We start from the raw sequence: 11,104 nt of genomic DNA, 5'->3' as shown, positions 1-11,104 counted from the left end.
TACAAAACATGACTCCATTTATTTTTTAGATCAGACTGCAGGCTCAGTCAACCGTCTATCAGTCTCTATGGGGGTGCCACAGGGTTCAATTCTCGGGCCGACTCTTTTCTCTGTATATATCAATGATGTTGCTCTTGCTGCGGGCGATTCCCTGATCCACCTCTACGCAGACGACACCATTCTATATACTTTCGGCCCGTCATTGGACACTGTGCTATCTAACCTCCAAACGAGCTTCAATGCCATACAACACTCCTTCCGTAGCCTCCAACTGCTCTTAAACGCTAGTAAAACCAAATGCATGCTTTTCAACCGATCGCTGCCTGCACCCGCATGCCCGACTAGCATCACCACACTGGATGGTTCCGACCTTGAATATGTGGACACCTATAAGTACCTAGGTGTCTGGCTAGACTGCAAACTCTCCTTCCAGACCCATATCAAACATCTCCAATCGAAAATCAAATCAAGAGTCGGCTTTCTATTCCGCAACAAAGCCTCCTTCACTCACGCTGCCAAGCTTACCCTAGTAAAACTGACTATCCTACCGATCCTCGACTTCGGCGATGTCATCTACAAAATTGCTTCCAACACTCTACTCAGCAAACTGGATGCAGTTTATCACAGTGCCATCCGTTTTGTCACTAAAGCACCTTATACTACCCACCACTGCGACTTGTATGCTCTAGTCGGCTGGCCCTCGCTGCATATTCGTCGCCAGACCCACTGGCTCCAGGTCATCTACAAGGCCATGCTAGGTAAAGCTCCGCCTTATCTCAGTTCACTGGTCACGATGGCAACACCCATTCGTAGCACGCGCTCCAGCAGGTGTATCTCACTGATCATCCCTAAAGCCAACACCTCATTCGGCCGCCTTTCGTTCCAGTACTCTGCTGCCTGTGACTGGAACGAATTGCAAAAATCGCTGAAGTTGGAGACTTTTATCTCCCTCACCAACTTCAAACATCAACTATCTGAGCAGCTAACCGATCGCTGCAGCTGTACATAATCTATTGGTAAATAACCCACCCATTTTCACCTACCTCATCCCCACAGTTTTTATTTATGTACTTTTCTGCTTTTTTGCACACCAATATCTCTACCTGTACATTATCATCTGATCATTTATCACTCCAGTGTTAATCTGCAATATTGTAATTATTCGCCTACCTCCTCATGCCTTTTGCACACATTGTATATAGACTCCCCTTTTTTTCTACCGTGTTATTGACTCCATGTCCATGTGTAACTCTGTGTTGTCTGTTCACACTGCTATGCTTTATCTTGGCCAGGTCGCAGTTGCAAATGAGAACTTGTTCTCAACTAGCCTACCTGGTTAAATAAAGGTGAAATAAAATAAAAAAATTAATCTATGTCATTGGTTGAACTATCCCGGCGCAGAAATAAAAAATAGAGCTATAGTGCATAATTATGTCTGAAACACCCTCTCATCACTCATAACTATGTAGGGAGACTGGAAAAACACCTCAAATAGTGTCTAGCAGTGAAGTTTCCCTTTAAGTGACTGTTGCACTCTCTCTCTCTCTTTCTCTCTCTGCCCCTGGTGTCTCTCTCCAGTTTGTGTTCAAGCCAAAGCCGTACTCAGGCCTAACCCTAAGAGTGTCCATGAGGAGCTGGCTGAAGCCATCGTCAAACTCTCCAATGACTTCCAACAAACTGTTCAAGGTACTCTGTGTACTGTCTTCCTACTATTACTTTTGACTTCACACACAGCAGACAACAGTAAATCACTGCTGTCTTTGTTCCTGATGTGAGTGTGTGTGTTTAAGTTCATATGTAGTTCGTCGCTGTGTGTTGCAGTACTCATGGTACTTTTTTGAGGACATGGTGAAGTCTATGACCCAGCATCAGATCCAGAGTGGTAAAAAGCCATCCAGAAAACAGTGTTTCTCTGCCTCTTTCCACCACATAGTCCACCACATTTACATGAAAACATGCTGATGCATCACATCACCCAGAAGTACATGGACAAACAGGACACTGCCTGCAATGCCAACCACAGTCTGGCAGTCTTGGTGTGCCATGATTGGATTGGAACAAAAACAAACCAAAAAATGGTGTTTGATTCATTCTGAAAATTGTCACATTCAGTTCTATGGTAATATTATTTCCTGGCTATGATGACTGATGATTGAATGTATGCTACAATGTATGCTACAATGTATGCTACAATGTATGCTACAATGTATGCTACAATGTATGCTACAAGAAGCAAAATGAAACTGTATGCTGTCCTATGAATGAAGTTCCATTTATGAAATAGATTGTGATATTAATCTATCTGTGAACATCTAAAGAAAGTAACTGGAATGTAACTGTAAGAAACTAAGTGAAAGTGAAAGTGAAAGTAATAGTAATTTACACAGTAAGAGGGTTACAGAGCATTGCTTTAGAATACAGTGTCAACGTCCCGTAGGTACACCAAAGCTATGGGGAAACTATCCAGGAAGAAACAGTAAGGTACACAGAAACTATGGTGAAAGTAATGGGGAATTTAATAACAGGGGAACAGAGTGTTTGTCACGCGGGACTAGGTGGGTGAGGAAGGGATCAGGCGCAGACAGTTCCACTGGGAAAAGGTGCTCTTTAATATGGCACAAAAATAAACAAGCCCAAAATACAGGGCACGGACAGAAAATGTGACTTCCCAAAACACAGGGTGCCAAGTCCAGAAATATAAACACCACTATCTAACACGTAACACAAATACAATCCCGCACAAAACAAGGGCGGGTACACGTACTTTAAATAAGGAAGCTCATTAAGCACATACAACAGGACACAGGTGAAACTAATAAGACAAAACAAACAGACAACGAAAAAGGGATCGGTGGCGGCTAGTAGGCCGGTGACGACCGCTGAGCGCCGCCCGAACAGGCAGGGGAGCCAACTTCGGCGGAAGTCGTGACAGTGTTGCTTTAGAACACAGTGTCTAGGCCCTGCAGGTACAATGAAAATATGGTTAAACTACACATGAAGTAACAGGTAAGGTACACAATATTTACTTATAAAGCTACAATATGTCACTTTTTCTACAACCAGACCAAATTCACATAGAAATGTGAGTTTTAGATTCTCATTGAAAGCAAATCTAATTTTATGCTTCCCATTGTTAAGTTTAGTTTTTGCATCTTTTACTTTCGCTTACTCCAGCTTCAAACTGCTGAAAATGCAATATTTTTGGTTATGGAGCATAATGATTCTCTACAACAGGGGTGGGCAACTCCTCAAGGGCCTGATTGGTGTCACACGTTTTCTCCATCCCTAGCAAACACAGCTGATTAATCAAATTGCATTCTAAACTGAAGTTCATGATTAGGTGATTATTGGAGTCAGGTGTGTTATCTGCGGATAGGGCAAAACTGTGACACCAATCAGGCTCTCAAAGACTGAAATTGCCCACTCCTGCTCAACACAATGACAGCTTGTTTTGTCACATAAACTGAAATTGGGTGAACTATTCAAATTTTAGCAACCAGGATTTTATCAAAGGGATACTTATGGATTTTGGCATTGAGGCCCTGTTTCTACTTCCACATAGTTAAATTAACTTGTGGATACCATTTGTATGTCTCTGTGTCCCATATAAAGGAAGTTAAAGGTAGATTCATGAGCCAATGCTAACTATCGTTGGCGCAATAACTGGAAGTCCATGGGTATCTGCTAGCATGCTAGTAGATACCCATAGCCTCACAGCATTGCTTTCACGCTAGTTAGCATTGGCTCACAAAACTACCTCTGCATTTTTTCATAGGGCCTCATTGTCAAAATCCCGAAGTTTCCCTCTGAACACAGTGCTGAAATAGTAGGGTAACGACAGGAAAGTAATCGGAAACAAAACTGAAACAAGAGGCAACTACCCTGCTACAAGCATTGACCCAAAATGTATGTTTTTAGGATTGCTAACATACAGCACAAGTACATTCTTAAGTATAGCCTTTATTATTGATAGTTCTTCAGTCACGAATAGTTGTCCCTGCATAACAACCAGGATAATTCCACTGTACTTAGCAGCTACAAACTAACTATTAATGGGTAATTACTGCTTTCTTACCTGGTTGTTGCCATCTTATTTCGCTGCTGTTTCCTGGTACTTTCCGGACATTACCCTCTTATTTCAGCACTATAAGCTAAAGTGCTACCAAAGTGTTTTTCTAAATGTTCTAGAAGATCATTCAATGTATTCTGACACAAAATAACTAAGCAACGTTAACAGCAATCAACCATCCCAGAGCTGCAACTCTAGATAAGATAATAATTCCATTTCTCCAACTATAGACTACCCCATAGTCAATTCAGTTGCAATTTTACCACTGGTCTAAATTAACAGAACACCTGTGTTGACTGAGTTTAAAAACAGTGTTTTGCTCATATGGGAATCAGGGGCCTGCTGGATATAGATAGTATACATTACAGACTAAGAAATCTAAAAGCACTGCATTTACATGACATCATGAGGCGTCAAGGTTTCTCTGGACGACCATCCATTTGGGCGATGTGAAACGAGGCATTACAGAAATAACTGTGGAGGAATTAGAACAGCCAGACAGAGAGAGAGAGAGAGAGAGAGAGGGAGAGAGAGAGGAGCAGCTGGTTGGAGAAGCTAGTGTACCTTTGGGAACTGACTTGGAGAGACTTTCAATGGATGTCTACCTACTTAGTTGTGGAAAAAAGTTGGAGAATCTACTGCTCTGTACTTTTCACTCAGGATATTTTCATATACCTCTCTTACATCTAGCCAGGCCTACAGAACATAAGGATAAGTGCTTAAACATGGTGCAAACACTTACGGCTAAGCTGCATAGATTAATGAAACAAAACCCATAAAGGATACTTTTGTAGATGTGTATTTTCATTGGCTTTGTTCATGCGCTATTTGTGTATGACTGACTGGTAGAAAGCTGGTCGCAGAGCCTCGAGAAACAGTTGGTTCACACATTTGCTCGTCACTCCTGCCATCCTTAGTTACTTCCTGACCTTTTGTTTTTGCCTGAAGTCAAGGGTACAAAGTTTCCCAGAATGTGGTCATCATGTCTTTTGCCTCACATAAAACAAAGTCCTTTTCAAACAGCGTCAAAAAACATTGACATATTTACTATTATGATCCAACACAATGCGGGTACAAAGAAATAGGCCTTACAATCTTCCTGAGTACAAATGAGCTCATGTGTAGGCAACCTTCATTTTGGAAGTTCATGGTAATATATAGTATGTATTCAAGCAAGTCATCTACAATAACAAGTCCCACTAGAAAACCTACTTAGGTAATATACTAAGAGGTACTATCATGCATTGGTCCGGGGAACTTGTGTTGACCTGTGTGTGTTAAGTGGGCCTCGGAATCTTAGCTGGGTTGATTAGTTTATCAAGACAAGCTTTAAAGCTTACTGAGTGCATTGGACACTACACCTCTTTGCTCCGCTTGAGTGAACTGCTCATACAATAAACATAACACCAAAGTGGAAGGATATTTACTGGTAGGGATTGGCACATAGGGTTTTAAACTGCCTACTCCATTCGCAGTGTTCAGTTGAAGCCAAAATACCACAGCGTGAAATGTTATTCAATAAAGATGACAGAGTCCATATTTCCTGTCCTTTACTGCCACCATGAACCCTTATCCTGAAAAATCCCTCTCAACTTTGAGGTTTGAGTGTTGAGCCATCCATGCCTGTCAATACATTGTCATCTCTCACCCCTCTCTCATAAAACCACAGGCTTAAAATGTAACCTGAATATTTGCATTCCAATTAGCATAAATGTAAGAAAGTGGAACAAGTAGCTTTGAAAGGCATCCAGCACAGAGCGCATATAACTAGCAGTGAAAAGAAATGGGGAGGAAGAAAAACACTGCCATACTGTATCATATTTCCCGGTTTGGATACATTGCTTGAATCACTCCTGTATTTCTTATATGAGCTTACGACTTCACACTATCTGGAAAATCCCCCTGCTGCTTGGATCCTTGGGCATTTAAAAAGTCACTTTTAATCACATTCCCTTCAGAGATTCGATTCCTCTGATCAAAGACACAGAGACTTTAAGTTAACATGTCAACAAAGACCGGGTTTCAGGACATATGCTACTGCTTTTCACATAGGCAAGCACATGGGTGAGCGGGTGAGCTGGTTTGATATTTGTTTGGGGTGGGTGGGGGAAAAGATAAGAGACAAGAAGGTTCTGTCCTCACCATATATGCAGAGGAGCAGAGATGAAAAAACACTGCCGCTTTCGCAACAATGTGCAAATGAAGTGCTGCGTTTTTGTTCAAGCAATCTGGATAAGAGCTTTTCACAATTTATTGCGAGGGCCTCCCTTTAGCACATGCAGGCTAGAAGCATGAGTTCAATGACGTTTTTCAAAAACACTTGAGTTTTAATGTACGATAAGTGTGCGCATGTCACTGTGTGGTGGATGATAAAAGACAGAGATAATCAACTACAAAATATCCACCTGACTAAATTGCTTAAAAATCCCTCACCAAGAATAACAGAGAGAGATTGGTTAGCGAAAACATCAACAGGTTACAGGCGACGCCTCTCAGCCATGTCTGACGTTGTCACGCCCTGGTCGAAGTATTTTGTGCTTATCTTCATGTATTGGGTTAGGCCAGGGTGTGGCATGGGTTTTTGTATGTGGTGTGTATATATTGGGATTGTAGCTAGTGGGGTGATCTAGCAAAGTCTATGGCTGTCTGGAGTGGTTCTCAATCAGAGGCAGGTGTTTATCGTTGTCTCTGATTGGGAACCATATTTAGGCAGCCATATTCTTTGAGTTTGTCGTGGGTGATTGTCCTTAGTGTCCTTGTTCCTGGCTATGTGTTAGTGTACACAAATATAGGCTGTTTCGGTTTTCATTTAAGTTTATTGTTTTTTTTTGTAGTGTTTGTATTTAGATTCGTGTTACGTTTGTTTATTAAAACACGGATCGCAATCTACACGCTGCATTTTGGTCCGACTCTTCTTCACACCAAGAGAACCGTTACAGACGTCATAAGAACCTACGTGGCCTTATGAAAAGGGCCAGTATGCATGGTGAATGGAAACAGAAAGATGTCATTAGTCAAAGCTGTCTTACTCTTGATAGTGTATCTACTAGACTAAAAGGTCTACAACAAGCTCATTTTAGTACATCATCATTGTCACATTACGGAGAGCGCTTAATAATTTCTAAAATGGTGCCAGAATGGTAGAATACCACCGTAGGATGACATTTGTTTTCACCCTGTTGTTGTCTGCTGGCATTTCACAGTAGCCTTTTCTTTTGCAGCGCCATCTTGCCATGGAAACTCGGAGCATGTCCATGCCTGCAGAATCTCCCAGTGGGGGTACAACACTGTAAGAGCTGCGTTTCTCAATCAGTGTGCACAGCCTGGCAGCATGAGACCTGTGAATCACCAAGCTGTCTCTATGCAAAATAATGGAGTGGAGTTGTAGGGATATCAGTCGGTTTATGAACTATAGATTAATTATAAATAAACTAGGATGTGCTTTGAAGAAAAATGTGCAGTGGGAAATATCACTGTCATTGGACTGAAGTCTCAAGGCAATAGTAATTCAGGTAGAGTTGAATAGGTGGATCCTAACATGTAATCCAGAGTGAAACCACTGCAGTACGATGCTGCATTTTGAGATGATCTCACCTAAAAAAGGAATACTTTTTCTCTCTTAGAATTTGATTCTCATTCATATGATGTCACAGTGAGGATACCACACATCTCCATCTGTTGTCATTTGTGTCTCTCATTCTGTCCATGAATGAGTTTGAGCTTTCTGACATACATCGTAGTTTAACTTTGAGATGAGAATAGCCATCATAATAGCACAGATGATGCAATTCTAACATACAGTAGGCACCCTTTGTAGCCTCTTTAATGATTGTAACCTACATAATGAAGCCCTATAAGTGAACAAACATAATTAGCATTATTATGCAGGCTTAATGGGGTGTGAACAGGTGAAGTTTTTCAGCTCTTTGTTTATGAGGTATAGATCTGTGCTAATTAGATAGGAGAATAAAGTTCATTATGTATGATCTAAATATTGTCCCAATATTGTTTTCGGCTATGAAGTGCAAAGCAAGGTATAAAGTCAGTATGTGTATCTTGCATTGAAATGTTGTTATTTTTTGGTGTGTAACTGTTTCTATGTACTGTACTGTATGTAGCTAATACAGTATCTCAGCAGATCGGCAAGTAGTTAGAACAAAGTGCTGTTTTATTAGCTTTTGGGGAAGGAATCAGTATTTTCTCAGGATACTGTACCTATGATTTTATGAGCTGTAGCTAGGTGTGCTGGGAATGGTCTGAGTGTGTGCGTAGAACCTAATAACAGGGCAAACGTTGCCTCTGAATGAAATACTACTCCCAGAGGCAAGAGCAATCCTGTCCAACATGACATATTCTGAAATATCACAACTGTAAATCTTGCATCCACTCAGTTCAAACTTTTATCACTCGAATGTAGACATGGAGGAAGAGTGTTCCAAATGAAGATGTGGAACCAATTACAATAGTTTCAATAGCCTGGTATTATTACTAATCTTTAAAAAGGTTTTTGTGTCCTCGTTCATTATTCTCATGTGTATACGAGACAAGGAACTTAATTTATAAGGAAGACAAAAACCCACATGGGGAGGCCTAATGAAAAAAAGATCAAAAGATGATTTAATATTCACCCACATTATTAAATACAATGCTGATCGTGAGCAAACAGCGTATTTACACAAATCCTTTCAGGGCATTGGATCACTGTTAAGCTTCCATTACCATGAGCAGTCCCACATAGGCACCACTATGCGGTTTCACTGTGGATTTATTACTGTTTATTCCATTTTTATTTGAACTCTAATTCAGCATTACTAAAACAGCATGGAGCTGGTTACTAGACCCTGTGTTTCTAAGGCATGTGGCTAATGTACTGTATGAGGATCTCTCCCCTGATGGCTCAACATGGCTCTGAAGAGCACTGCACAGTACACAGTCGACTAGAGAATGTTAGTGGCCAAACAACATAACTTTGTTCAATGAAGCTGCAGTTAAATACAAAATGCAACAGAGTCTCTAGTGGCATGCATCAGGATTGAAAGAAATACTGACCTTGGCTCCTTAAGTCTTAAGTTAATGTACCCAAGAGCTAAGAGTATTCTGAAAGAATGTAGCCCGAGTCTAGCTGATGGAGGGAATGGAGGAAACATTATCAGCAGAAGCAGATAGCAAACCACCAACACCCCACCACCAACTCTCCCTGACCCAAAGCCCTCTGGGTAGTTAACCTCCGAACCCCACTCCTTTAGAGTCCCCTGCACTAAATGTCGCTCCCCATTGCGGCTACCCTGTTTACATTATAAAGCCTCTCTCCAAGTCCTGTCTCAGGCCGTTATAGGCCGCTCCTTATTGCACAGGGAACCACTGCTTTCCATTATTAATCTTAACGCTTTGCCCTTATTCTCAACGCTTTAGGGCAACTAGCTAGAGGTGTTTTTTTCTCATATTTATTTTCTATTTTATTCTCGAAAACAGTATCTGTCTGCACAGGCACACAGTTTTAAAAGGCTCTGAGGAGATATTGCTTTAAAGAATGGACCCTGCTGAAACTCAGTGCAGACATCATTGAGGTCTAGCTGAGCTACAAAAGACCATCTCGATTCAATCGTCTTTTCCCCCGGATTTATACTTAAAATAGAGCGGATCCACTGTGTCAAGGAAGTGAGTCAACACACCATGAATATCTTTATTTAAGTCCAAAGTGCACAAAAATCACCCATCAAAAGAGACTAAAATACTGACCCAATAGTTGGATTTAAATCATTTTTATATGCTTTCACTTTATACTGTAACTTGGGACGAATAAATACACAGATTGTTTCATTCCAATTCCACTTACAAATTCAACTTTTAAAGTAAAAAGGGAGGCCAAGGCTACCTTTCCCGAAGAAAATAGGCTTCTGACAAACAGTTGTTGCAAATCTTTGGCTAATTTGCCTTCAAATCTTTGTCAAGCTCGTATTTGCTCATATTTCCACATCTAGATTAGTTTTGTGACAAATTTACTGTGACTTGAGAAGTTCTGGCAAACAATTCTAGGAAACTTGTGGTGAACATACTACTGTTGCAAATGTGCTACACTCAGGGAGAAAAAGGTGTAGATTCACTAGCAGGGTGCGGCAGGTGTTTATTTCACCTTTGCAGAAGGCAGGAATTGTGGTCACAGGCAAGCAATAGTCATACACAGGTAGGCAAATAGGCAGGTGAATCAAAACTGTTACATCTGCTCCTGCCACACCCTCTAGTGCTCATCCAGTGTCTCCTTGACCTGCCATCACTCCCCCAATGCTCTCTCTTTCTCCCTCTCTCTCTCTGTGTGTGTGTGATTGTGTGGAGACAGGAGTGTTGGAGTCAGAGCAGATCCCCACCAGCTGCAACCTGTTCCATAATCAAGACCTCTACAAATACTCAGTCCTGCCACTTCCACACTGCCAGATCGTAATCTCTGCCCAGTCAGTACATTTTTCAAGCAATTTGTTCCTGTTTTCCCTTGCCTGACACTGTTTTCCCCTCCGCTACAGTTCTGCCCGCTCTGACTCTGGTCCCTGTCTCCAGTCCGACTTCTCGTCAGTCCTGCTACTCTGTCCTGGATACTCCACTCTACGCTCCCTTGGATTCCCCTCCGGACCTGCTTACCCTGTCCCCACACCTCTCGCTCCAGCCTTAGCCTCCGCACATGGTTTCCAGCAACCCGCCTGGGCTTCCCCAAGCCTGCACTCAATCTTCCCCCCATGTTTCAATAAATACCTTGGTTACCTCATCCCAGTTTCCTCGTATGAATCTGCTTTTGCGTTCACCTGTTCAGCTCCGTGTGACAAAAACTGTGACTGAAGTCTATAACTGGTTCTCACAAACGAGCTAGGAAAAGGTTTAGTAAAGTCAAAACAAACAATATCTCACAAAGGCACAAACAGAATGAACTGAACTAAATAAGGAGCTGATGAGACCAGGTAAGTAACTAACACAGATGAAATCAATGAACAAAAACGAAAGACAGGGCTACGTTCAAGAACACAAAGAAACAGAACACAAGGTGAA

General features: G+C 41.6%; 1 long non-coding RNA gene across 1 annotated transcript; it reads left to right on the top strand.

The window, feature by feature from the left end:
• Positions 1-6,643: 6,643 nt before the first annotated feature.
• Positions 6,644-10,826, top strand: LOC127909312 (uncharacterized). Its single transcript, XR_008070756.1, has 3 exons — positions 6,644-7,055; positions 7,291-7,358; positions 10,407-10,826. It is a non-coding gene; the product is annotated as an uncharacterized LOC127909312 (long non-coding RNA).
• Positions 10,827-11,104: the final 278 nt, after the last annotated feature.

Source organism: Oncorhynchus keta, chromosome 2 (genome assembly GCF_023373465.1).
Source record: "Oncorhynchus keta strain PuntledgeMale-10-30-2019 chromosome 2, Oket_V2, whole genome shotgun sequence".
Taxonomy (NCBI): Eukaryota; Metazoa; Chordata; class Actinopteri; order Salmoniformes; family Salmonidae; genus Oncorhynchus; species Oncorhynchus keta.
Note: the sequence above shows the minus strand (reverse complement) of the source record. Positions and strands in the feature narration are given on the sequence as shown.